Source organism: Peromyscus eremicus, chromosome 5 (assembly GCF_949786415.1).
Source record: "Peromyscus eremicus chromosome 5, PerEre_H2_v1, whole genome shotgun sequence".
In the NCBI taxonomy this organism is placed as follows: domain Eukaryota; kingdom Metazoa; phylum Chordata; class Mammalia; order Rodentia; family Cricetidae; genus Peromyscus; species Peromyscus eremicus.
The window spans coordinates 64776994-64802763 of NC_081420.1; positions in this window are offsets into that span (position 1 = coordinate 64776994).

Genomic DNA, 25770 nt, shown 5'->3' on the forward strand with positions numbered 1-25770 from the left:
TCAGTTTTTTATTTTATAATTTAATTTAATTTTACATATCAGCCATGGATTCCCCTGTCCTCCCTCCTCCCACCCCCTTTCCCTCAGCCCACTCCCCATTCCCATTCCCTCCAGGGCAAGGACTTCCCTGGGGATTCAGCTCAGCCTGGTAGATTCAGTTCAGGCAGGTCCAGTCCTCTCCGCCCTTCACACAGGCTGAGCAAAATGTCCCTGCATAGGCCCCAGGTTCCAGACAGCCAGCTCATGCACTAAGGACAGGTCCCCCGTCCCACTGCCTGGGGACCTCCCAAACAGTTCAAGCTAATCAACTGTCTCACTTATCCAGAGGTCCTGATCCAGTTGGGGGCTCCTCAGCTATTGGTTCATAGTTCATGTGTTTCCACTAGTTTGGCTATTTGTCCCTGTGCTTTTTCCAATCATGGACTCAACAATTCTCGCTCATACAAACCCTCCTCTCTCTTGTTGATTGGACTCCTGGAGCTCCACCTGGGGCCTGGCCGTGGCTCTCTGCATGTGCTTCTATCAGTCATTGGATGAGAGTTCTAGCACGACAGTTAGGGTGTTTGGCCATCCAATCACCAGAGTAGGTCAGTTCGGGCTTTCTTTTGACCATTGCCAGTAGTCTATTGTGTCTCCTTGCTTCTTAACTGGAGTTCGTGGTGATCAGATTATTGTCAGGGCTCTGTTAGTTATCTGTAACCATTGATAAATCCTTTCAAGGTCTTCTATGTATTTTTTCCCAAAGAAACTCCCATCTAGTCTGTTTTGATGCATTCTCCTTTCATACTTTTCTTCTTCTATTTCTGGAAATATAAGGACTCAAGACTGACAAGATATTTTGCTTCTGGACTAAAGAATCTCTTTGATGATTCTCAGGTGTCCCTCATCTATCCACCTGTAGAAACTTTACCCTTCTTCCTCCTGAACCCTCCCACCTAACAGTTACAAGAAGTTTGTACACACAGGTATCATTAGGCAAAGCTTTCAGACTTGAAATTCAATGGCAGACCAATACAGCTGGTGGGGGCATTGTGAAGGCTTGGAGAAATGTTTACTTACACATCCTGAAAACTGTAAGATGAATTGCTAAATGGCTTTTATTAATAAAAACCTGGAGCCAGATATTGGCGTGAAAGCCAAGAGATAAAGGAATAGGACAAGCCACAGCCAACCTCACCTCACCAACTCCTCAGCTTCCAAAGAGACCTATATCCTGTATACTCACATCTATATGCCTTTCTGTCCCTGTCCTCTTACTTCCTCTCTCTGCCCAGCTACACCACTTCCTCTTCCTGCCCAGCTCTGTCACTTCCTGTCTGTCTGTACAGACCTCCAGACCTCCATGGTTAACTAGTGTTGAAATTAAAGGTGTGTGCCACCATGCCTAGCTCTGTTCCCAGTGTAGCTTGAACTTACAGAGATCTGGATGGATCTCTGCCTTCTGAATGCTAGGATTAAAGGCATATGCTACCAATGCCTGACTTCTATGTTTACTATAGTGGCTGGTTTTTTCCTCTGATCCTCAGATAAGCTTTATTAGGGTGTACAATATATTGGGGGACACAATACATCATCACAGAAAGCATCCTAAAATTTTCAGTTCCCCTCAAGATAAACACTATCTATAAATTCCTCCCAACTTAGAAGAGTATCCCATATTTAAAATAAATGGTGGCTTGCAGGGATTCTTGAATCAGCCTGGAAATCCACAGAAGTGTTTGTATGCATGTGCATATGTACAATAGGGAAGGAAGGCTTCCCGTACAGCTCTTCTTCAGTCAATCTTAACTATTACAAACTTTTTGGGGCTAATGTGAGTGTTTTACTGGCTTCCTCCAGAAACTGTGAATTACCATAAATCTAGTGGCTTATAACAATGTAAATTTGTTATTACTATTATAAATGTAATTTTTAAAGCTTTATTTATTTTATTTATGTGTATGAGTGTTTTGCCTGAATGCTTGTATATACACCATGTGTGTTCTTGTTGCCTGCAAAGGCCAAAAGAAGGCACAGAATCCCCTGAAAGTGGAGTTATGGATAGTTATGAGCCACCATATGGGTGCTCTTAACCACTGAGCCACCTCTTCATCTCTTTTAATGTATTACTTTTTATTAACTATGACCAGATTCCACTGAACCCGAAGTACAACCAAAATGTATATTTTATTCACCCACTCTTCAGTAGTTGAACACTTAAATTGTTTTCATATTTGGGTTATGATGAGTGGTTCTGTTTATGTACAAATTTTTTTAATTGAGCATATGTCTTTATTTCCAGTTGATACGCAATGGAACAACGAGGTCATCAAGTAAATTTATTTTTAACCTTTTGAGAAATTTTTATAATGTTTCCCAAAGTGGATACATTATTTTATATTCCCATCAGCGGTTTATAGGGTTGTGGTTCCTTGCCAGCATTTATTATTATCTGCACTTTTATCATATGTATCCTAGTGGCATGAGTGACATCTCACTGTAGTTTTGATTTACATTTACCTAATGAGTAATGGTGTGCATTTCATAGATGCTTATTTGCTACTTTTTGAAAAATTTTGTCTTCTATCATTTTTCAAGCCCAACCCATTCCAACCTGAACTTCTTACTGCACCTCATCTCTCTAAATCAGGTCTTGGCCAAAATAAAAGTCAGAGCATCATCAGCTATGGCACAGGGTTCTGGCCATTTGTCTTACATTCCATAGGAGGCCTGGGGAAAGTTCTTGCTTTTAGCTCTGTAGGTCAAAATTCATTTTTAAGTTTTTTTTTAATAAATATGAAGCTTGCCACATTAATGGATTGTCTGTCATCTAGGAATCTTATTTACATTAATTACTCTGGAAACACACATACAGACACACATCTGTCTTAAGTGTGTAGGTATTAGAACAATAGAAATATGTTTAGAATCAATGTAAAAACCACCAAAGACAGTTTATAGAATTTACTTGTCATTTCACAAAGCTCAAAAAAGCCCTAAATTCTCATCCTTTATTTCTTCTACCTCTCTTATGAAAAATTTGCTGAGTTAAATTATTTCTTAATCACTCATTGTTCCATGCTAGGCTTATTTAAAGCAATTTTCCTTTGTATCGAAGTCAAAGCAGAGCAGGCATAAAACTAGCTGGTAAGTGACATGTTGGTTGCCTTTTCAGGATTTTCCAGCTTATTCTAAAGTCTTCTGGGTAGCACAAAATGATTCTTTCAAAGAAGCCAACATTTTATTAAAGTGAGATTCCTGCACAGGGGGAAGAGCGTGGAAAGCTGTGATCGGAGACGACAGTTGGTTTACTCTTACCATTTGATCACAAAATTCCTGCCATCTGTGGGAAGCCACACAGGCAAACGTGTCATCACATCTAATAATGAAAAGAAAAAACAGACAGAACGTGCTGGAGAAACAGACTGCTTTAATTACCCTCTCACAATGCTCCCGGAGAATTCGGAAGAAAACTTAGTGCATGCAAGTTGTTTATACTGAGGTAGCCAGAGCTGGGGTTTGCTTAAAACAACAACAACAACAACAACAAGAAAAGAGGGTTCACACCCTCAGAATTTCAGCAATTTCAGCAGTTGGGAGTGGATAGAGTAGAATGATCAGATTGTGGGAGAAATCTTAACATTTGAAACAATGGATTTGGTTTGTTCAGCAAATACACAATCTGATCATTGTCTATAGTCCATCATTTATAAGCTAGAGTCTCAAATTTTATTTTCAAATTGAGCTACAGTTTTGCTGGAACAAAGATGAGGCTGCAGGAGTATGAAAACAACGCTAATATGCCTGTCATCTCCTGATGGAACAATCGTTGGCTCCCAACTCTCATCCTTTCTTCTTTCAGTTCTTCAATGGAGACCAGGTTGTAGTTGATTGCAACCTCTGGCTTAGGTGTTCTCATAGGGACAAGGGAGTGAGGGCCTTTCCCCTTCCTTGAGAGCAATATGGATTAGGTTCTGGACAGCTTAAAACAGATAACAAAGATACAGTGATGTCTCACATCGTCCTCATCAATGCTAACTTCTGTGACACAACATGAATATCACTTTCCTCCCCTCATGTCAGAATCTGTAGATGTCTGTGCATACCCCTATACACACGCCCCTATGCACACACCTCTATGCACACACCCCTATGCACACACCCCTATGCACATACCCCTATGCACATGCCAGATATGCCCATGCCCCCTATGCACACGCCCTATGTAATGCTCCAATGCACACGCCCCTATGTACGTGACCCTATGCGCATGCTCCTGTGCATATGTCCCTATGCACATGCCAGATATGCACACGCCCCTATGCACAAACCCTATGTAAATGCTCCTATGCACATGCCCCAGTAGACAAGAAGCTGTTTCAAGTCTTCTCATTTTCCATTTCATTTCTTGTTCCACTCTTTACAATGGGAAAATCTTTCCATCTCTAACCAGCATTAATATTATCATGTCACAATGAGTGAGGACAGGGAAAATAGCCAGAGAGTGATTGGTGACTGGTCACTACCTGTAGCAACAGATAAGTAATCTACAAGTATATTTTAAGTTCTAGTTAATAAATTTGCCACTTCAATGAAGTTCTACGTCTTCTAGGTCATCTTTTTTTTCTACCAGTTACTTTGTACAGAATATATTTGTAACAAATGAATCTACATGTCCTGAGAATTCATTCTCACACCATCTTGTGTCAACTTCCCTCTGAAATTTTTCATTTTTTCATTCAATTACTCATTTGAGCTGTGTGCTAACTTCACAAAGAAAAAAACAGAGAAAGAAATTTTTAAATGTACAATAAAATACAATATAGCTCTTTTCTATGATTTATATACTATGAAAACAATGCCTCATTTCACAGTATTACACTGTTAAAAGGCAAGACAAATGTAAAATATTCAGGATGGTATGTGTGATGTATGAATACATGAACGTATGTGAGTATAAAATGTCTCCTTCTAGGTCAGGATAATTGAAATATTTATTATAATATTATCTTATTCTTTCTCAATAATGTTTAATTGAGCCTCTATTAAAGTTTAGGCACTATCCTAAATAATGTTAAAATAATAGCATTTAAGCAGACAATCTATTTTTGTTGTGATAATGAATAAAATCTCTAAAAGTATGATCCACTATGCACAAGAGAGGAAAGAATGCTAAGAAACTAAACCATAGAAAGAAGAGAAGTTGTAATGATGTTAGAATATTTCTGTTTTTTTTTATATTAGTTGACCAGGAAGAGCTATGCTGAGAATGTGATTTTTGGGTGAAGGCCAAAAGTAAATGATTCTATGAATCATGAAGATGTGTGGGGGAAGAGCATTAATAATATTCAAAATAAGTACAGATAAATTTTGACTTGTTTTCCATTTAATGCAAGTTGTGGGTGATTCATTTTACTTTTAAATCTCATAAGAGAAATATGTTCTATCAACACAGAAAATTAACCATAGGATGTTTGGTTTAAGGATTAAATATATATTAAAATGTACATTAAATTTTAACAACTTATTAAACACTACTTTGCAAAATATTTCACCATCTGATATTTGGTATTTTTGCATTTGGGGCTTCAAAATATCAACAGGTTTCAGACTCCTATTTACAAGCGCATTCCTGTAAATAACATATTGTGAGGGGGACAGTCTTAGTTTTGAGTAAGTACAAAACTAAATTGGAAATAGTCATCAGAGTGACTTCTTAGTAACACTGGGGTTTGAAGTGGATTCATATTGAAGTTTGACATAAGGTACTTAATCATGAGCATGATTAACAGCTCTTATGAGTTTGTGTAGAGATGAGTTAGTAGGTTCAGCATCCATATCTCATTATTAATTGACTGCATTTCAGAATCAGATTTTCTTGTCTTTACAAAATTCATCAAAGCCTATTATGAGTGGAAAATAAACAGTATGTAGCACAGAATAAATATAAACACACAGGAGCTTCAGAATGGTCACGGACTGCCCACAGTAGGTCACAGGGTTTAACAAATAAGTAGACATTGGCGTATTCACTCTAGGTCATGGTTATTGTCTTTAGTAACTGCCTCTCGTGATCATCAGCCCACACTTGGAAACTCTCCAGTGAATCTGTTTTAAAGGGAAGATAATGGTTTAGAGAATGATGTTTCTCTTTGACAGGGTAGGCAGTGCTGAGCAAACAGTGCTGCTGTCTTCATCACAGGGAGCCACTTTTTGGAAAACTCAAGTTGGAAACCATTGCTGTTTTCATTTGATTTCAAGGCAAGATCGTTAGTAGAAGTCAGTACTGGAGTCAACTGGGATAGTGAGGAGGCATCCAGACTCAGGGAAGCCTTCCAATAATTTGTCTGAAAGATAAGTTTAAAAATAAATACATGGATAAGAACAGAAGCACGCTGGACGGTGGTGGCACACGCCTTGAATCCCAGCACTCTGGAGGCAGAGCCAGGCAGATCTCTGTGAGTTCGAGGCCAGCCTGGGCTACCAAGTGAGTCCCAGGAAAGGCGCAAAGCTACACAGAGAAATCCTGTCTCAAAAAAACAAAAAAAAAAAAAAAAAAAAAAAGAAAAAAAAAAGAACAGAAGCACAAGGACACAAAGGGGCTTAGGAGATTTAGGGAACAGTATACAACTCAGTATGGTTGACTCAGATGTGACTAGGAGAAGGAGTACTTAAGGATGGAGGGAGGAGGCTTATGATGTGTTCTTTATTTATGGAGATATGTCAAAACTTCATTCTAAACTGCTGAAATGCCATCAAACTATGCTTGTCACAGGTATAAAGTATTCCAACTAACATGTTAGAAAGAACTCCAGGGCCACAGCATGGCGAGAACTACCAATAATATCTTGTTTTGTTCTGACATCTACAACTTTACCAACACAAAGATCTAAAGAGCCGTTGTCTATGTATGGTTTTTCACCATTTTCTGTCTTCCTATATATTTCAGTAAAATGAAAGCATTCTCTTAATATATTCTTAATTAATAATAAACAAAACAAATAAAACAGAACAATATAAGAGCTTCCGTTTTCAATATATTTGTTTATCATTTTTTTCTAATTTTTAGAAAACCAGCTTGATGGGTGGAAGGGATGGATTTAAGAGCCTTGAAGGTAAATAGACTACCCTCAGCAAATGACCAGCAGAAGATTAAGGGTAGTGAGCATGAATTAGGCATGTAGTAGGTGTGACAATGGCTCAAAAGAGCCCTGAAATCTCATGAGGATGAAAACTGATGCCCTCATAAAGATGGATTTTGATAGTTCTGACATAATGGAAAAGCCTAGTTCAAGTTTATCAACCACAGATATCAAGATCGGATAACAGCAAGTTCTGGAATCAAAACTGAATAAGCCAAACCATAGTGATGCTCAGATCATGTTAGTCATCACACAACTGCTCCTCAACTCCAAAACCCCTGTGGTCCCTTCCCAAACCCATGGCTGCCATCTTGTACAAAAGTCAGAAGAAGCAGGGTCTTCTGAAACACAGAACAATTGTCTAAAGAATCAGCCATAAACCTAAATAAGCACACTAAATTATTTCACCACATTTTGCTTTAAACCAGTAGACTAAACTATCATTTGTTGTTGTTTCTTCTCTAACAGGTACGTATTTGTTAAGAAATATGGCTCAATTATTGAGAAATATGGAAGCTGTGTTTTTTTAACATCAGAATTGTAGTGTGAATTGACTTGTGACCCACTTCATATTTTTGATCTCTCCAAGCGTTTTGTATTGTTGGATAAGAAAGTAGATAGAGAAATCCCCACAGTGAAGGGGAAAGAAGATTCTTGAAAGGAAATAGTGAAGGCCCTTGAGTTTCTGATGTATAGCTCATTTCTCAGAGGATCTAGAACTAAGTTTTGTGTTTTGGTGTATTCATTTTTGTTTGTTTGTTTTGTTTTGTTTTTAATAAACATCAGCTCTAACAGTTGTAGATTACAAGACCAGGAATGTTTTCAAAAAGCAATTACAAGTGGTCATCCTAGTTGTTCACTAAAGTGGAAAGCTTTGGAGAGTAGAGATGGCCTAGATGGAAACCTATATAATATGGTGGTGAATACAGCCTTCACTCTGTCAGTCACGAGCATTAACCCTACCAAGAGATCTAAGCATGAGGTCTGAGTTGTGGGTAATGCAAAACATGAGTCTTTGGAGAAATGAAAACATTTATAGTTATTTAGGACTTGGCCACTTGAAAACTTTATTGTGGAGTAAAATATACAGGAGCTCTAGCAAAGATGGAAATATTAGGCACATGAGCTGAGATTAAATAAAACATGTGCCACCACTTTCCCACTCGATATGCTAGCTTTTATGACAGTTGAGGTAGCATGGTTGGAAGTCACATTGCTTTGCCCCTTACTGACATTCGTACTATCTATTGGCCTCATAGTGTCTGGACTCTCTTCTTCATAAACATAGACAATAAAAGTTCTGATTTCAGTGGTGGTTGTACAAATTAAAGGTTCATATGTGTCAATGACTTAGGAATGCAGTAAGCTTTCTTGGACTGCCAGCCCCCAAATCATGACATGAAGACTCATTGTTAGTTATGAATGCTCTGCCTCATCTTATACTTGTCCCACTAGCTCTTATAACTTAATTTAATCTGTTTCTCTTCATCTACTTTTTGCTTGGGGCTTTTTACCTTTCTTTCACTCTGTATGTCCTACTTTTTTGCTTCCTCTGTGTCTGGCTGACTGGCAGCTGCCTGGCTGGCTGGCCCCAGGCATCTTCCTCTCTTTCTCCCTCATCCTCTCTTCTCTCTCAAGCTTAAATTCATCCTCCTACTTATTCTCTCTGCCTACCAGTCCTTCCTGTCCCTCTACTGCCTAGCTATTGGTCATTCAGATTTTTATTAGACAAATCAGATGGCACAGGCAAGCAAGACGAAACAAATACAATATATTTTACACAGTTAAACAAATGTAACATAAACAAATGTAACACATCTTTACATAGTTCAACAAATACTCTGCGACATAGGAGATCACCTAGAATGTAGTGAAAATTGAGTGGAACTTGGCTCTCTTAATCATAATTGTTACTTATAGTATTTTTATACCAGTACTACTATTAGTCAGTATGGGAATTAGATGCTAGTGATGGGGAAAGAGCAAGATTTCCATGAATCTTAAGTCTAAGGATTGGTATCATTTAGACCCTGGGCATCTTGTGCTGTTGTTTACTTATCAAATCAGTACATTGTCCTGTGAGTCTGAATACTGAATTAAGTATAAACAGCAGCATGAAAAATTGAAAAACACTGTATGATTTGCAAACTGTCTCTTGAGAATTACTATAATTTGAGGGGTGATTCTTTCAAGAGAAGGAGAGAGGAAAGAAGAATTAAACATGAAGATAGTGTCATTTAGTATATTTGTTTTTAAAAGATTCGAGTCTTTACAAAAGATTAGCAATCATCAAGTAAGCTATTGGGCAAACAGGTTGCTAATGGAATCTATGACTCTGGGAACTTCTTGGAAAAATGAGAATCTTCAGAAGGGTTGAGAATTTTCCATTCATTCTTGTGATTGGCTTAATTAGTGAAACATTTGGATCTTCGGTATGCTTTAAGAACAACAGGAAAAATTCAATTTAATCTGCTCTATAATTTCTCTGCAGGTCACAGTGATGAATACTTGACCTAACAGCTATGGTTCCTGAAAGCCCTGTTCTAAGAAACAGGTGGTGAGATCCTTCTAGAGGGGAGGAAAAGCCATGTTTGATTTACAGAAAGATGTGAGTGATGTATATGTAGAATTCCTCCATTTATCATTTACTATATTTCAATAAATTTAGGGTTTGGTCCATATTGTCACTAGTCTGACATCAAATGGTAACAACCAAGTAAAGGAAGAAGGGAATGAAAGTTCACAAGAACCCTGGAAAGCAGCCAGGTTCACCTCCTTTAGGCTCATGGCCATGTGGGCTGCGATTTTCCAGAGCTCATATGTTGTATCTGTCTATTTTTGTAACTAGTCCACTTAGCAGGATTGCACATGCCAGCACTTGATAGCATTCTACCCACCCCCCACCCCCGCCCCTTCACTTTCAGAAAGCCAAGGTACATGAACAAACCTGAAACATACATAGCATATGACCTTAGAGCTTTAATACAATTTAACACGCAGCCTATGCTTCCATGGCCGAGAGCTCGCCTGCCAACTCTGCAGAGCGTCTGAGAAGCTGCAGGACGCTAAGCAACTGTTAACATAGGCTGTGCTATTTGTGATCTTCAGAGACTCATCCACCGGGAGCAGGACTGAGAACACTGTCTCCCAGAACATTACATCCGTAGTCGCAAAATGAGCAGCAGCTTGATTTGATTGCAAGGCACAGCGAGGAAATTATGAAAAGCATACTGCAACTCTAATACCACGGGACCGGTCCACCTTTCCAACACCCCTTTCATTATGAGGAAGGGCTTACCAAACATGTGGGAGTGATCATGTGATGCAGGGCGTTCCATGTATCAGTTTGCCTTCCACATCATTGTGCCCTTGGGGGAAACTGTTAGGCTGTACTCAGTGAAAGGTAAGAGGGCTTTGATAGTGATGGGTGTCCCCACTTACTGTAGGGAGATTTAGAGAGAGAGAAAGAAGTAATAGGCATGTTTAAACCACCCCTGGACTCAAGACAGAGACAGAGAAACACAGGGTTAGCCTTCTCATTTAGAGAAACTTGCCCTCCTCAGAGAAACTTCCTAGTCTTTTGAGTATTTCTCAGATATCTCCCTCATTTGGGTCCAGGAACAAGCTAGGCAAACTCTTCTTAGTTTTTGTTTTGTTTGTTTGTTTTGTTTGTTTGAGACAGAGTCTCTCTACATAGCCCTGGCTATCCTGGAACTCACTGTGTAGACCAGACTGGCCCCAAACTCACACAGAGATCTGCCTGCCTTTGCCTCTGGAGAGTTGGAATTAAACCACACACACCACCCTTTAAGGTGACCACTTGAGTGCTAATGCCCCTGACACTGTTGACCTGCGAGGTATTGTTCTCACTCTGCAATGGTGCTGGCTGCTGAAAGCCATGGCCAAGCTCAGAATTCAGCAAGACTTAACAGTATGAAAAGTAACGTGAGAGCTTTCCAAGAGCCACGGACTCCGAGTGGCAAAGCCAACTGGACTTGAGTGCTGGTGGGAGTTCCCTCTGAGTTTACATACTTTCTGATTTTCTTTCCTCTTCTTTTTCATTATTTTTCCTTAACTGAGAATTAATAAGGGGTCTTAAGTTCCAATGTCTAACTTATTTCCCAAACTTTCTAGATTCCTTGAAAATATGGTATCAAGAAGACAAAATAAGAGGGATATGTTATTAATAAATGTATTGTAAAGTATATGTGTATGCATACATGCACACAGATGTACAGAATTACAGGTCTATACCTGTTTATGAGCAACATCCTATTCATGAAGCATTTTTTCACATGTAGGAAACCTAAGTGGAGTCCCAATACTGCTCAGTTTTCATATCAGTTTATGATCTTGAAGAGTTTTTCAGAGGCCATGACTGTGTAAAGGTCAATTTGGCAGCCTCAAGGTCTTTTTGTTATCTGGATCTCAAATCCAAGGCCAATTTCCTTTAGGCTCAGAGGAAGGTATGGCAATAAGGACAGATTTCTAATACATTCCTTCCGTTTGTAACACCTTGTCATGGTCTCATTTTCACCCTGTTCTTTGTCTGTCTCACTCACACTGACCTATAAACTTTCCAAAGAAATAAAATATAACCAGTTTGCTTATTAGTTTATTCCCAGAAATTAAATCGATTGTATAGTTAACATTGAAAGGATACTCAGTGGGTAGAGGAGCTTGCATTCAGAGCCGATAGCCTGAATTAGATACCCAGATGCCACAAGTTGGCAGGAGAGAACCAAGTCCTAAGAGTAGCCTTCTGACCTCTATGTGAATGCCATGGTATGTGCATTCCTGAACACATATAAATATACAATAAACAAACAAACAAACCAAAAACATTTAGTAGGTGATATTGAAGAGACTGACTAAATGTTGTGAGATCACACACACACACACACACACACACACACACACAAAGCACATCTACCTAGAGAATAAAGAGATGGATAAACCAGGTAGTGCATTAGTGATTGGCCTTCCAACCCTCTCCTGTCTTCTGGAGAGATACTGTGGTTTCCTGGCCCAAGACTCAAACCCAAAAACAAGAGCAGAATCCACAGAATTGAACAAAGAGGTGGGGAGTGGGGAGGAAGGAGGACTGGGAACTAGAAAAGAGGCAGCTTGCAGAAAGTGTTGGTATTGGAGGGTTGGCAGAGAGGAAGGTGAGAGAAGGTTCTGGGCTTTGGAATGAACAACTGCTGAGTAGATACTGTAGCAGCTGAGGAGAGTGGGAGGCTTGTAAAGAGGCCATAGAGAGAAGGAGGGGGCAAGATGAGTCCTTGTGGAAAAAGGAACCTTTAGTGCTCTGGGGAGTAGCTGTGAGACTCAGGCCCCCTGGCCAGCCCTTAAACAAATGTTTTGAGCATTGTAGACATTGACTTTAGTGCCCAGTTGCCTGGCTAGGGATATTCCTGCCTTCTTTCCCAGCTGTAGCCAAGTATCTCTGTAGGACTTCTCTTCACACTTCCTGAGAAGTGTAAAGCAAGCATTCTTTCATATCCTATGGCTCAAGCCTTCCCACTTTTAACATCCCAGCTTCAAAACTGTCACAAAATCTTTAGTATAGAGGGGACGGCAACCTACTCAAACCTAGGCCACAGCTGCCTGGGGCTCCCCCTGCTAACCTAACCTAGAGATTCCAGGTTTTTCTTGTCGAGTGATTGATCACCTTTGCACCGTGGCAGTGACATTTAGCAAACACATCTACACTATGGGTTCTCCACGGTCACAAATAAACTTTTGTGTACATAGTCATGTAGTATTTTGTAAACTGTACCGTTTTGATTTTTAACAGCATCTTGGATTTATCTGGCATCATTCCTTGTGGAAACCTCCGACCACTTCTCACAAATGTCTTTCTTTCATTCTTTTAGAATTTCCATTGAGAAAGGTCTTAGAGGTTGGTATAAAGTAAGAAATCCATTCTTTCTTCCAAAGCACTTAAAATTTCAATGAAATTGTCGTCTGTTCTAACCCTTCCTGTTGCTTATATTTCTTTTGCTCTTCTCCTGGTGCCTCCTGTTCTAAGCTTCTTTCCTCTGTTGACTCCTGGGATCTCTGGTCATCATCTTGCCATGATCCCATGTGTCCACCTTTCCTGAACAATATCATATGGAAATAAATGTCAAGTATTCTTTCCTGGATTTTTGTCTTCTCTTCATCCTCTGAGAACCAATGCATAAAATGTAATACCAAATGCAATTTAGGATTAACTTTTAGAACTGGTTTCTGAAAGTCAGCTGGCTCAATGTTCTAAATAAAAAAGCAACATTATAACTTCAATGGTGTCCCCCATAGTTGCCTGACCTGATTTTAAAAGTATTATTTAAAGCCATTTGGTGGGAAGATATTGTTCCACACAGGTTTATGTTATCTTTCATCTTTTCCAAATTCATTCTGAATAATCGACAACAGCCCATGCTTTCTATAGCTAGGAATTTCAGTCACAATTTTGTTTCCATTGCTATTAACCAGCTATAGCTAACTTCTATATGAGTCTTATTTCTTCTTCCTAATACACTGGTCTTATGTATTCTCTGCATTCAATAAAAAAATATGTTGAGATCAAGACCTGTCCCTGGTGCTTAGCTGGCTTCTTGGGAACCTGTTTCCCATGCTGGATTACCTCATCCAGTCTTGACACAAGGGGAGGAGCTCGGTCCTGCCTCAGGTTGACGTGCCATGTTTTGTTCAAGCCCATGGGAGCCCTGCCCCTTTCTGAATGGAGAGGGAGGAGGAGTGGATGGGGAAGGAGATAGGTGGGGAAAGGGAGAACAGGGGGAGGAGAGGAGGAAGGTGAAACTGCAGTAAGTATGTAAAATAAATGAAAAAAAATTATTTAAATAAAATAAAAAAATGTGATGAGAACAGTGTTCAAGTCTGGTAATACAGTGGCTACCAAAACAATTTTGTTTTCGGGGTTGCCATGTGTAGGACTGACCTATGAGTCATACTTTGAAATCTAACACTACAGATACAGAAAAGACATAACTCACTGTGTTCAATTACAGGACAAAGGGACAGTGATTAATCAGAGAACATTTCACCAAAGAATAGCAAATGATCTCAAATATACAAAAAGGAAGGCATTTGGACACAACAGTGTTGGGGAGAAGATCCTAACACAAATGTCTCATGCGTCGACAGCAGTGCACAAAACCCTGGCCTCTTTCAGACATCAGGCACTGAGACTAGATGGAGGACAGTGGGTAACTCAGACAGAGCAATCTGCAGAGGTCCTTGGAATAGGCATTTTTTAATTGATGGGGATAGAAATTCAAGTGTTTTTTTAATTGATGCTATCAGGGTTTATATAGATAAGGTTAAGTCTATATTCTTAAAACACTCTGCCTGCAAAATGGAGAAAAGAGGTGGTTTGCGATTTATTTGAAATCTACAGGGAATCCAGGACATAAGGAGAGAAACATTGATAGGACGGTGGCAGTTGACAGATGAAGAAGTAGACTGATCTGAGAGTATTTAAGGCAGGAGACCGAGAAGTGGTTATGGATTTGAGAACAAAAGAAAAGGAATTACTAACAATGGCAGAGTTAGCTTTCACAATTAAACATTGGTTCCCGGTTTAGGAAATGGAAAAACCAGGTGACTTGAGTCTGAACAGTTTGGAATTTTTGTGTTCTTGAGTTAGTAGATGAATAAAAACCAGAGTTCAAAGAAATCTGGTGCAGTGTGATTACTAAATTGCTATCTTTACTCCATGGGAACAGAGAACTGAGTCTGTTTCTCTTCCATGTTGAGACGCTGAGAACTGTGTAGAACTTTGAATACCCTTCATGTAATTTATAGCCCCTAGATGGTTATATTAGTCAGGGTTTTCTGGAGGAAAAGAATTTGTAGAAGACAGACAGACAGAAATATAGAAAGGAGATTTATTAGAATGTCTTACAAGCTATGGTCCAACAATAGCTATCTACCCATGGAAGGTCCAAAAATCCAGTAGTTGTTTAATTCACAAGGCTGGACATCTCAGCTGGTCTTCAATATACTCCAGAATCCCCAAGAAGAGGCTTTAATGTCAGTGAAGGAATGGACTTGCTAGTGAGGTGAGAAGAAGCAGACAAAGAGAAAGCAAGTTTTCTTCTTCCATGTCCTTATAAAGGCTGCTGGCAGAAGGTTCATCCCAGATTAAAGATGTGCTTTCCCACCTCAAAGATCTGGATTACAAATTGGTCTTCCCACTTTAAATGATTTAATTAAGAAAAAAATTCCTCATAGATATGTCCAGCCATTGAGTTTTAGTTAATTACAGATGTAGTCAAGTTGACAACCAAGAATAGCCATCACGCTGGGTTTTGTTGAACAAATAAATGAATGAATATCAGTTATAATAGAAGTAGTACATGAGCTGTATTATCACTTAGTATCTTAAAGGGTAAGTTTGATATCATTAGGCAGAGAACAGTCAGGTATCGGTTGAACTCATATGAAAGATTAAATATGTTTGACATTAACTACCTATGAATCAACATAAGTTCAAAGACAAAGGCCTTTAAGTTGACAATCATGTCTAGTTTTCTGATTACATTCATATAATTAATGAATTGATAGAAAGTTATTAGAACAGACAAACCAACTTTTTTAAAAAAGAAAATTACAGAGTACTAGTGATTGCATTCACAGGAAATTGATTATATTGCCAATAATATCGCATAATATACAGTATACAAAATACACGTGTTCATGTATACATTTTACTTAATTTTAATTGACTAATAATTGCACATAGTTATACAGCAATGTCTTCATATATCTTTACACTATGAAGAGATTAAATCAAGACGATGAACATAGTTATAATCTCACATACTTGTTTTTGCGTATGTTGAGAACAATTAAATTCTGTTATTTCAGCAGTTTTTTGACACACAGAATTCATTACTATTAACCCTAATCGATATCTGTGCAACAGATCACTAAAATTTATGCCTACTGTTAACTGGAAACTTTTTGAGCTTTTACCAGTGTCTACTCTTTCTTCACCATCCTTACTCCTGCAGATTCTGGGAGGCACCACTCTGCTGTATTTGTGTGTGTTTGGCCTTTTAATATCCCATGTACAAGTGAGATCATATGGTAAAACAACATCTTAAAACTATGAACACATATTAAAAGAGAGAAGATAAGCATTATGAAAAAGAAATATATAAAGACCCACACAAACCAGACCTATAGATGCATGTATACATTTATATACATATTTGTAATTGTGTATTTGTTATTGTAGCTACCTGTAAAATCATAAATACTGCAAGTGTTCAAGAAGAATCTTTGCTTCATAGCTTTCATGCAAAATGGAGAACATTCTAAAATAGGAAAATTTCAAACAAATGCATGACTGTCTTAAAAGAGCTGATATGATGTTCCACCCAAGGAAAATTAAACAGAAATCCAATAATACTAAGGCTGTTTTAGGGTCCAACACACATTGCCATGATAGATCCAAGATAGGGTTACTAATATGCATGAGAATTTCTTCACAATCAGGAAAATAAACTGTAGTTGTAGTTGTTTTTTTTTTTTTGACTTTTAACCTCTGCAAGAGCCTACTCTAAGACCACACCCAGGGTATGCAAAAAAATCCACAAATGCGGTGAGGACTAGACTTTTTATATCTGAAGGGTAATAAAGAAACATGTGCTTTCTTTAGTAACTTTGTTTTTTACTTTATCTTAAAAAAATCTCTTTCTGAAAATTTCTCCATCTCCACACAGCTGCATCTCTTTGCATACAGCTACATATCTCTCTTTACATACATACATCTTTCTACATCACAGCCACACATCTCTACAGACAATTACATCTCTTTTCACACAGTTACATCTCTCTGCCCAGCTACATCTACCTTCTACACAGCCACACATCTCTATACACAGTTATGTCTCTTTTTTACATAGCTCAACATCTCTCTCTACATACATCTCTCTTCTACATACATCTCTTTTCTACACATCTCTTCTTACACGCATCTTTGCACAGCTACTGCTCCATCTCTCTGTATAGGTCTCTCTTCTACATAGCTACTCATCTCACTACACAGCTCTCTCTGCACACACATGCCTTCTACACACAGCTCCACACAGCTCTTTACATAACTCTTTCTACATAGATCTACACAGCTCTTTACATAGATCTCTCTACATAGCTTTTTTCCACACAGACCTCTTTCAACAGCTACACCTCTTCTCTCCACACATCTCTCTTTACCCACATCTCTCACCTACACACAAATATATCTCCTCTACGTAGTTCTCTCTGCACCCACACCACACCACCTTCAACAGCAAAAGTCTGGACAAATATGAGTTACATTTTCAGGGACCGACCCATTCCAATAACACATGATAAGTCACACAGTTTCTCTCGGGCTAGGGAGGTTGCACTGACTAGGTATAGTGAGTAAAACAGGCCTGTAGCTCTAAGTGGTCAAGGTTCCCAGATAGAGAGTGACATTGAAATTCAGAGAGTGACACTGAAAACAATAAATAGTTGGCTGAACCTTGAGATTAGAAGTACCTGAAGAAAGTCAGTTGCTGCAGGGAGTTTATGTCTTAATGTTATCAGCCTGACTTTGGTTCAACAGACACCTGGGAACTTGTCCTTGTGCATATTTTACAGGGGCAACTAGTCTAATTTGAATTTGAAAAATCTGTCTTTGTAGCTGAGAATACTGTAATTTTCCTATGTCAGTCTGAGTTATGAAAAATATCCTAGTATTATTTCTATTAATCAAAATTATACAGCTTAAGCAGAAATCATCTTCCTGACTATCCACAGCTTTATGTGTGCCCAGTAGGTGGAATATATTCATGAGATAAGCATACAAGCAGTGGGGAAAATACCCATAGCTGGTTTTAGTGAAGAAATGTAGAGGCAAATGAGAAAAATTACAAGCAGAAGCAACCATTCATTCACAGTCTCTAGCCCCATGGTCTTTGCCAAGTGGGGATCCCTATCAGAGAATTATTCATCTGGTGTGTCAACACCTGAACTATCAATTGCCATGTGCTGTATATTCCCATGGCCTCCAGCATGGGGGCCTGCCACCCAGCTCCCAAATAAATACATGGAGACTTACTCTTACTTATGAATGCCCAGCCCTAGCTTGACATTTTTAGCCATCTTTTAAACTTAAATTATCCCATTTCTCTTCTTCTACATGCCTCTGGGCTTTTTACCTTTCTTTATTCTATATATCTTTCTTCCTATCTTACACCATAGCTGTCTGTGTGGCTGGGTGACTGGTCCCTGGTGTCCTCCTCTCTTCCTTTCTTGCCCCTGCTTTCTTCTCCTTTTCTCCTTCTATTTATTCTCTCTACCTAGCAGCCCCGTGTAGCTGGAGAGTTTCTCTCCAGCTCCCGCCAAGCCCCAGCAGTCCCGCAGCCCACTTATAAAATAAACACACAGAGACTTATATTATTTAAACCGTTTGGCCTAATGGCTCAGATTTCTTGCTAGCTGTTCTTATATCTTAAATTAACCCATTTCTATTAATCTATACCTTGCCACGTGGCTCGTGGCTTACTGGTACTTTACATCCTGCTCCTCATGGTGGCAGCTGGCAGCATCCTCTGCATCAGCCTTCCACTTTCCAGACTTCTCCTCTCTCTTTGTCCCACCTATACTTCCTGCCTGGCTACTGGCCAATCAGCGTTTTATTCATCAATCAATCATCCACAGCAGCCCTGCCTATCCCTCTTCTACCTAGCTATTAGCCATTCACCTCTTTATTAGACCAATCAGGTAATTTAGACAAGCAAAGTAACACAGCTTCACAGAGTTAAACAAATGCAACATAAAAGGATGCAACACATCTTTGCATCATTAAACAAATATTCCACAGCATAAACAATTGTAACATATTTTAAATTGACATTCTATGACAATATACAAAGAAGAAAGCATATGTAGCAGCATTACTGAAATGTGGACTCCTGCGTATAACCTCATGGAGAACAAACTTCTATACTGATGGCAAAAAAGGAAATAAAACACGTGTGTGTGTGTGTGTGTGTGTGTGTGTGTGTGTGTGTGTGTAAAATATTTACTTTAGGATGCCTACAATCTCAGAAATTCTGAAAGAATCATCATAAAAATGGCATGCATGCATACACTGATATGCACACACACACACACACACACACACACACACATACACACACCATGCAAAGTCTTAATGAGAAGAAAATAATTAAAACTGGAGCCATCTCTAAAATTTGTTGGTCTGGGGAAAATTTTGCTGGTCTTGTCCAGGCATCCATATTGTTGAGACTTCATGGATGCATTTTCTATGTTGCATCTAAAAGACACTTTCTAATAGACATCTTGGGCCTCTGGCTGTGGTGATATAGTGTGTACTTTAATAAACTTGCCTGATGATCAGAGGACAGAGCTAGCTACTAGATTAGACATAGAGGTCAGGCAGCAATGGCATGCACCTTTAATCCTAGCACTTGAGATCTCCTGCCTTTGCTCAGGAAGCACACACTCCTTTAATCCCAGGAAGTAATATGGCAGGACACAGAAAGGTATATAAGATGTGAGAAAACAGGAACTCACTCTCTTTAGGCTGAGGATTTCGTAGAGGTAAGAACTAATGACTGGCTGTTCTGCTTCTCTGATCTTTCAGCTTTTACCCTGGGTTTTATTATTATTATTATTATTATTATTATTATTATTATTATTATTATTATTAAAAGACCATCTAAAATTTGAACAACACCTGGCCCATACAATCTTTCTGCCCCATCTTCCATGATTTTACTCAAGCCTTGGTTGTAAGGATTGCTTTATGGATGTATCACTTGGGGTTGTGTGCCACACAGTCCCTTTGTCTTTGCATTTTGGTCTGGTGTGGATCTCTGTAAGGGTCTCTTGCTGTTGCATAAAAAGAAACTTCTCTGATGAGGAGTGAGAAATGCACTTATCTGTAAGTATAAAGATAAGTATTGAGAATACAGCTAGAAATTATATTAGTTTAGAAATCGGGGGTAGTAGGTTCTCCTTTAGGGTTCATGACCTCACCAGCCATGGATAATTGGCTAGGTTGACAGTACCAGGTGTGAGTTCCCTCCTCCTGAGCAGCCCTTCAGTCCAGTTAGACAGCTGTTGGTTACCTCCAAGATGAAAGTGCCACTATTTCACCACTAGGGGTATTGTTCCAGTCCAGTCACTGTTGTGATGTGTAGGCTTTACAGCTGGGTAAGACTGCCAGCTGGTCCTCCTCCCTTGGCAGCTTGCACAGTACCTTCTGACCCTATGAGATTCAATTACTGGGGACTGCACTTGCTTCAGAAGCCTATGGTCTGACAGACAGACTGTCACATACCTTCAACCAGCTATCATAGAAAGTGATTTAAAACAATAGAAGTCAGTGTGTTATTATATGTGGATGTAAATATAGATTTGGTGTTTTACAAAAAAAAAAAAAGTAGAAGTGATGGAATATCTCTCTACCTGAAGGCAACTTCTTAGAAGCCAAAACTTTATGATTGTTATTTCACTTTGCTGATTTGTGTACTGGATTCTAAATTAATTAATGTTTGCTGCTTGCTTAAAGAAGGTGATCAATGAATAATTGCCAAGTGAATGAATGAAGGTGTAATACGTGTGAAAAACCCGCTATGTATCAGGAGCTTTCATAAATCACAGTGGCTATTGGGGGTTGCTATTATTTCTATTTTACACACACCAAAAGATGGTTTGACAAGCATCAAGTGACACAGATGAATCTGGAATCTTGTCCTCGTCTCAAAAGCTCCTGTTCTTTCCACCTCATTCCTATCAGACTGCATGTTTTCTTTCTATAATAAATATTTTATATCCCCTTCTCTGTCCTGAAATCAATTCACTAATAATGTATGCTTGAATATATATGTTCTGAAAAAAATCAATACAGGAGTCCGAACTGTAAAATAATTAAGAAATAAAAGAAAATCAACTCAAAATGATATAATATAATAATGATATAATATACTCAGATCTGACAACAACAGACTATATAACAAAGCAAACACTCTCCTTTACACACAGACTTGCCACAACTGTAATCTATACAGATACTCGTAGCTCAGATACATGGTCATGGACTGCTGGTTACACTCCAAAAGCCAATATTCAATCAGATCTTAATTGAACTTCCAGAAAGTCACTATACATTAAGTAAAATGGTGTGAAGATGCTGGAAACAGAATACAATTGACTAAACTGTCTCTTCCCCATTGAATCCCTGCAGTGCCTGTTACCATTCTAACAGGTTATATTATATATTTCCAAAAATTCCATAGAAGGAGCAACAGTAGTTTTAGGGACCGTTTGCCCTCTTGGCACTCAAGAATTATGAGGGAAAGGAGAAGAATTTTAAAGTGACATGACCTGTCTGGTGATCAGGGGTTAACAAAGTTTTCCCAGTGAAGGAAATGTAAGGTGAGTCTTCTGAATCAAAGATTTCTCCATCTCTCCTGCTTGGGGTCCTTTCAGACAGACCTTGTTACACCACTAACCTCATCAATGCAGACCTGGAGTACAATAGAAGATCCCAGAATAATGCCCAGTTTATGTAAGAAAAGTATGGTTGTTGACTTGAGCAAACCTGAATAGTGAGCATCCTATCCCAGAACTCTATATGTCTCACATCAATTGATTGCTTTTTTTCCAGTCTTTAAGAATAAGCCTATTCAGCGATGTAGTTTCTCTGTAGCATTTTGAACACCAAATCTGTTAAGCTATAGATTCAGAAGAGAAACAACTTTGGCTGTCACTGTTAGTTGTAGTGAGTGCTTCTTGTATTTCTGAAATATATTTGGCTTTCTTGTACCTTGGGCATATCTTAATTATGATAGCACACTTAATAAACATTCATGTTTGATTTGAAGTCTCATCTCCTGTATTGAGTCAGCAGAGGCTTGCCTTCGCACCACTATGTGCAGGAGATGCTACTCAAGCAGCTGTCCAAATTAGTGCACTTAGCTTCATTTCCTTCCTTGGGGGAATCCTATAATTTTTCTTACTATGAAATTGTTTTAAGAGGCCCTAATTGTTTATGCTCCCTGTTGTGAATGAGTCCCTTGGAGCTGTTAACAAATGACTCATTGTGAGCTATACTAGATAATCTCTAAAATTCCCTCTCGGCTCCAACACTCTATGATTTTATCAGTGGAATGTTAATTTTCCTAATTTCTGTACAGTTAAAATGTCACAGGCAGATAGTGAGAAAATGGAACTCACTGGACTGTGGTACCCTTGTATGTACAGAATAGAAGGAAAACTGGGGACAGAGTACCATTCCACTGCTCATGGTGATGAGATTGGAGAGCATCTAGGTTTCACAGAATATGGGAAGAAATTCACATATTGGAAAAGATGCCTCAAGAAAATTTTTCTGTAAAGACAGGGCTATTAAAAGCAAGAAAAGGAGCATAAAACAAACATGGCTGAGAGATGAAGTTATAGGTTTAGACGGTAGGTGTGAGTGCTTACCTTTGAAAATACTTTTCTGAAAATCTATTACCACCACTTTGCTAGACCATCATAACTTCTAACTACATTCTAAATCATAACCCAAAACTATTGATAAATATGGCTGGCAACCATCATCAAAGAAACTTCTCTTTGCAGCAAATGAAGACCACCATAGAAAATCACAAACTGGACTCAGTACAGAGATTAGCAGACTGGGAAGACCAGTCTCGGCAGATGCATCTACATCACAGCTCCTGCATCAATGGTTCACAGCTCCTGCATCATGGCAGTGGAGACAGAAAGATTGTAAGAGTCAGAATACCAAGAAGTCTGCTGTGAAGCTATCTCTCCTTGAAATGGCTGCATAAACAAAACCAGAGCAGTGGCAATATTGATGGACATGTTAACGTGGAAAGGGGAGAATTTTGTGGAATCCCATCCTAGACAAAGAACTACAGGCAACTAATGACTACTGGGAGGAGAATTAGCCTTTCTCAGGGAAGAGCCCTCCTATTGGTTGTCCAGTACAAAGCTGTCAACCCTGAAACCATATATATGTAAACAGTAAAAACAACAAGTTATAGTTTTATATAGTTGAATAAACACACATATATACATATATGAATGGATTGTGTAACAATAATAGTTGAAAAGAAACTCAGCTTTAGAGTGAGGTGTATAAGAGGGGCTTGAGTGTGGTGATATTTTAATTAGGCTGAAATGTGATTTTATTTGTACGTTAATAAATAAAGTTTGCCTGGAGATCAGAGTTCATAGCAAGGCAGGAACAGAAGTCAGGCTGTGGTAGCTCACACCCTTAATCCAATCACATGGCAGGCAGAGTCTCTGTGTGATCAAGGACACAGCCAAGCGTGGTGACATGAGCCTCTAATCCCAGTACCAACCATAGAGACCTAGAGATCTGTATAGACAGGCAGTGACGAGGAAGTGAGGTTGCTAGGCTTAGAGCCAATGAGAAGGCAGAACAGGAAAGCAATAAAAACACAAGTTACACAGGAAGAAGCTCTCTCTGGGGAAGCGATGGCAGCGAGGTGGTAAGACAAGGGAGCCGTGGCTCTCTGATCTCTTTGGCTATTACCTCTGTATTTGGCTCTATGTTTGTTTAGAAATTCATCTACACTTGAGAGAGGATAACTGAGAGGGGCTGGAGGAAGAAAGGGGGTGATATAATTCTATTTCAATTTAAAACATTTTAAAAAAACACACAAGGTTTTTCTTATCTAGATAGTCTCTTTTTTCCCCTCCCTGATACTAGAGATTGAAGCCAGCCAAGTGTCCTGCTACCGAGCTTCATCCTTCTGCTCAGTCTAGATAATCTTAAACAAAAACCTTCTTCTTTGGTTGATTTCCAAGGTCCAGGCAATGAGCTGGCTGCCAATAAACTCTACCAGAGATCCTGTGAGAATGGTGTGGTAGGTCTGAGGAAGATTCAGCTGTGCTTTGGATGCCTGGTTGGAAAGAAGACCGTTCTTCCATAGTGTTGCCATTTTCTGTCTCTAGAAAATTTGTCTGTTGACTTGAAATTTCCTGAGTTTTTTTTTAAATGCTATTTTCATAGAGCTATCCACTTTTATTTTATTATACATTTATTTTTTAAAACAATTTTTAACTTTAAAAATATTTTGAACATATTCCTCTCCTCCCCCAAGTCCTTCCAGATCCTCCCCCAAGACCTTAATTTTTGCTGTATCTTTTGCTCCAAAGCAATTGAATTTTTCAAAATCACATTTAGATGATTTCTAGATAGAGGTAGTCATTCTTTACCAATTTTCAATGGGCTTCTGTATTTTCTTCACTTCTAGATGTATTTCCAATTTTTCTTTTCTATATTCATCTTTATGTTGAGTATTTCTCTCCAAAATTTTCTTTTTGATTTATAATATTTTTGAGACTATAATATAATTACATCACTTCCCCTCTCCCCTTTTACCCACCAAAAAACACTCCCATATATGCTCTCTTTCAAATTCGTGGCCTTCTTTTTCATTAATTGTTGTTAAATACATACACGTATATGTACATACATACATACATACATATTCCTAAATATAGGTTGATCAGCCTACATTATGTTGCTTGTTATGTATCTCCTCATTAATGAACACTATTCACTTTTCTTTTGTACTTTGTCACTCACTTAAGACATTCTCTTTTCCACTTCTCGGCTATCTCTCTACGTATATGTATGTGTTTATGTGTATATGTGCATAAGTTTATATGTATGTGTGCATGTTTAACTGTGTGTGCAGGTGCCTATGCAAACATAGAGGCCACGACTGATGTCCTTCTCTGTCATTCTCCATCTCATTCCTTTGAGGCAGGGTCTCTCACTGAACCTGGAGCTAGGCTAACAACCAGCAAGTCCCAGTGGCCCTTCTGTCTCTACCCACAGAAGCCTGGGCTTACAGGAACATGCACCCAAATCTACCCTTTACATGGTTGCTGAGATTAGAACTCAAGTCCACATCTTCGTGCGACAAGCCATCTTACTCACCAAGCCATCTCCCCAGTCCCCAGTTCTTTGTTGTTTTTTTAATAGGTATTTATTTGAAGGGTGTGTCCTGTAGCTTAAGCCATAGATTTCTATCTCAACACCATCTCTGTCTCCTTGACACCCTTTCATGCCACACAATCTTTCTCCCACTTCTATATTCTTTTTTTTCCCTTTGTTTGTTTAGGTTTTTTGGGTTTTTTTTTTTTTTTTTTTGGTTTTTCTAGACAAGATTTCTCTGCGTAGCTTTGTGCCTTTCCTGGATCTCACTTTGTAGACCAGGCTAGCCTTGAACTCACAGAGATCTGCCTGCTTCAGCCTCCCGAGTGCTGGGATTAAAGGTGTGCGCCACAACTGCCCGGCCCACTTCTATATTCTATTAATTGTTTCGTTTCAATACCCTCTTCTTGTTCTTGTCTTTCTATCAATGTCCCCGCCCCCCACACATGGCTGCTGCCACATTTTTCTTTGCACTTTCTGGTTCCCAGTCAGTTCTATTTGATATCTTAATATCGAGTCTTATAAGTCCTTTATTCCTGCTCCTAGTTAGCTCTCTACTGTCATCCTACATTCTAAGCCATCCCCATCTCAAGATTCATCCATTTTTCTCTCTTTTTCCTGTCAACTACTCATTTCACTAGTGTTTACAAGAAC